General features: G+C 39.8%; 1 long non-coding RNA gene across 1 annotated transcript; it reads left to right on the top strand.

Annotated features, from left to right (window-relative positions):
* Positions 1-2,190: 2,190 nt before the first annotated feature.
* Positions 2,191-3,474, top strand: LOC306715992. Its single transcript, XR_013767703.1, has 3 exons — positions 2,191-2,309; positions 3,146-3,202; positions 3,334-3,474. It is a non-coding gene; the product is annotated as an uncharacterized lncRNA (long non-coding RNA).
* Positions 3,475-3,890: the final 416 nt, after the last annotated feature.

The following is a 3,890-nucleotide window of genomic DNA, read 5'->3' as shown; positions in this document are numbered from 1 at the left end:
AGAGGACTCTGACACATCTGGGATCTGTTCATGTGAACAGAACTCGACATATCCATTTTTCCACACTATCATTCTCGTCATTAGCGTCAAGAAGCCCGTATCAAGCAACTTCCTGGCTTCAAAGTAAAAGCACTTCCGGTTTCAATACAATCACAATCAAAGTAAATCAGATCAACACCCCTTACTTCCTCCACCTACCGACATGGTTTCTACCCATAGTCATCTTTGCTCCCTCTCCCCTGCTGATCTTCCCTCTCTTCTCTGTCCAGCTCTTCCCCCACGGCTCTTCCTCCCCTCTCCATGCCCCATCTTACCCTATCTGGCTCCTCTCTCCCCTAAAAAGGGCCTCAACCTTGTTACATCTAACCGCCCCACCATGCACTCCCTTGACCCGATCCCTTCCCATCTACTGCTAAAGCTGCGTTCTTCTGCTCTAAAGTCCTAACCTCTGCTTTAAATCCTAAAAAACTCTTTGAAACTTTCTCTTCACTTCTCCAGCCCCCACCCCCACCCCCTCCTCCTACTTCCTCCCTTCTCCCTGATGATTTCGCCAACTTCTTTGACAAGAAGGTAAACGATATCAGATCCTCCTTCTCTCAGCCCCCCTGTCCCTGTCCTCCCTCTCTACCCTGTCCAGCTCTTCCCCCACAGCTCTTCCTCCCCTCTCCATGCCCCATCTTACCCTATTTGGCTCCCCTCTCCCTTAACGAGGTCCTCAACCTTGTTACATCTAACTGCCCCACCACGTGCTCCCTTGACCCGATCCCTTCCCATCTACTGCTCTAAAATAATAAAAATAAAAAAATAATAAAAAAATTATTTTACTGCTCTACTGCTCTAAAATAATAAAAATAAAAAAATAATTAAAAAAAAAATAACCAACCGAATTTTTATTTCATGTTGATGTCGTTATAAACTGTATGACTTTATAACTAATGTGACCATGTGAGCTTGTTTAGTATGCTCAACTTGGCGGGAACAAAGCTCTTTGGGGCATTTTCTGATGTTCATTTAGTAAATGATGGTCCCTTTTAGGCGCCCGAGCAAATCCATCACGTGAGAGCCAATCACGTTACCTATCGCGACCAAAAATCTCCCAAGATTTGATCAATCAGAGGCCTCCCCTCTACCAAGAATTGTACCCTACCAATCGCCTTTCACAATTTCACCAATCACAATCGGCATAACTACCAAAAATGACCACTTAACTGGTGAGATAATACATTTTTTTAATTAAAGTTATAGGCTATAATATACAATGACACACTAGTCAAACCCTGTTAGCTACAACTGTCTTCCACTTTTGAAATATTTAACTCTTATAGGTTGGCAAACACTGTGTCAGAGAGGTCGCAAGGTCGGCATGGGCAGATAGTTATTCATCCCAGTATTTCGCATAAAGAATTTTCAAGAAGAGGATTCTGATTCGGGAACTAACACATCCATGCTTCCTCGAGGGCTAGTATCGCAATAGATAATGCGTCAACCTACGGATCACTAGATTCTAAGCTGAACAGGAATTGGGCTTTTATCATGTAGGTTTGCATAAATCAGTAAATGTCATGGCAGCCACATGGTGACTGTTCAAAAAGGGCATGCAGTCAGATTACATTTGGTATACAAATACACCTCTAGGTGCAGCATCACCAAGCATCAATGCCTTAAGAATAAAGTTACTCACCACAGCAAATACAAAGTCCCTACATTTTTGATTGCTCTCCAAAATTGTACAATTCTTCCCAGACCTAAATCCATCCTGAACTCTGCACTCTCCAAACACACATTTTTTTTGTCATTACTCTCACAAGGCCTTTAAAATACAGTAAAGGTTATGTTGTGTTCTCCACACACTCACACATTGTTTCCTCCAGGCCCCACTGCTCAGTACAAATCCATCCCCTGGCTGGTGTCCCTTTGGGAATAAAGCTGGTGGGCGTGGAGATGTATCAGGTGACAAACACAAAGTGCCATGAGCTGCATGAGGGCTCAACACTCAAGTGTGTGAGAGATGAAGAGTCTGCATAAGGACATGGCTGCAACACTGCTGACTGTGATGCTCACGATCCCCTACATCTGCAAAGGAGGTGAGAAGTTTTTATGACAAGAAATAATGCAACCTCTTGGCTATCATTTGGGGAGTTAATGTATCTGTGTTACCTGTTCGTGTGACAGTGCAGCTGAGAAAATCAACAGCGACGGACTTCTTTCAAAAAATACCAGAGACGCGTGAATCAGAGTGTTTTCCTGGAGGCTGCAGCAGAGAGGTCAGCGAGGCTGGAGAACTGATGGAAGCAGACGATGTAGAATATGTAAGTTCTCAGTAAATTTCTTTCACATTTAATTCTAATAGAGGATTTCAAACATGTACCTGGAAACACATTGACTTGACATCAAATTTGTCTTGGTTTGCTTTTATATTTAAGAGAAACACATGTTGACATATACAGATTAATATCGAACTTATTAGATACTTTCTGTTCTTTCTATTAATTTTTTATCTCTCAAAGTTCCCCTTTACACAGATTAAAGTCAAGCTTTTAAGCATAAATCAAAGCACAAGTTTGATTATTTTAATATGCCTCCAGACTGAAATTCTTCACAGAATTACTCTACAAGTATTCAGTTTAAAAACAAGTGTAATGTCAGTAACTATAGACGATGTCAACAGGAAGATTTCAATTAAAAGTGGGCCATCACTCTCTGTACAGAGGGATATTCTATCCACATGGAAGTAGGAACAAAGACCATGTCCAGAACCTTGACTCAAGGCTGGAGAAGCACTCCTCTGTTCGACAGGCATATAAAGTGTAACTCAATCAAGCTAGTCACTGAGGCGTTTACCATTACTGTGTTCCTACATACCAGGCTTGCAATGAGAATACAGAGTAAAAGCAGGCCATTAACATCGACTTTGTTGTAGTGCACCTGCATCAGATATCAGGGGACCAGCATGAAAGTCAGCAGAGAGGTGGAATGTGATCAAGTAGTACAAATGTTGTACATTTATATACATGTTGATTCTTTGTTTCACATAAAGTCAAGCAATAAATCATTTTTTAAATGTTTTTAAGAGAGACCTCATGGATACTATCGCAACCACAGCCTGCTATTCTTGTTTGGAATAAATATAACAACTTATTTATAGGAGGAGAGTTCCAGCATGCTGTATAATGGAGCTGCTGCACAGAAAGAAATAAACCATGTAAGTTGTAGTTTGGTTTTGAAGCTTAACTTCAATATGTTGTTTTTCATAAATAAATAAAATGCATATTGCACACAAAGTGTATGAATAACGCTATTACAGCAAAGCCTAAAAACACATTTGTCTTGTAGCAGAGCCCTGGAGAAGAAGCTGCAGTGGATGAAGGATCTGGGATGTAGCCAAGAGCGAGAGCTGAAGACGACTATGTTGTTGGGTCGAGGGAAGCTTTCCCAAAAGCAGCCTGGTACCAAGGGCAACTTGTATTATTACAACTAGCAATACACTATAAATATGAAGTATAATCTCACATATGCATCTTTGAACAAAGGATTTATACAATTAAGATGATTTGTTTCAAGGATTAATTTGCATGCTTAATTTCATTTCATTCAAATATTAAAAACGGTAATAAAGAACATTTACTCGATACCAATGTTTCATACTTGACACTGTCGCTTGCTACAGTTCAGTAATTGTGACTTGTTAATCCATAGGAAATAGAAAAAAGTAGTTTTTCAGAAAATTGAATTGGGAATATCTTGTAAACTGTTTCAATACATACAATATAATTTTCAAGAGTTTAAAAGGTACATCAATATTAGATTAATTTTGTAGTGTATAATTATATTTCAAAGTACATTTGACCTCCCATCAAACTTAAGAGCACATTAAGTGCCATCTAATCATT

The sequence above is a fragment of the Pholis gunnellus genome (assembly GCF_910591455.1).
Source record: "Pholis gunnellus genome assembly, chromosome: 3".
NCBI classification, from domain to species: Eukaryota; Metazoa; Chordata; class Actinopteri; order Perciformes; family Pholidae; genus Pholis; species Pholis gunnellus.
The sequence above is the reverse complement of the archived record's forward strand: the minus strand, read 5'-3'. Positions and strand labels throughout refer to the sequence as shown.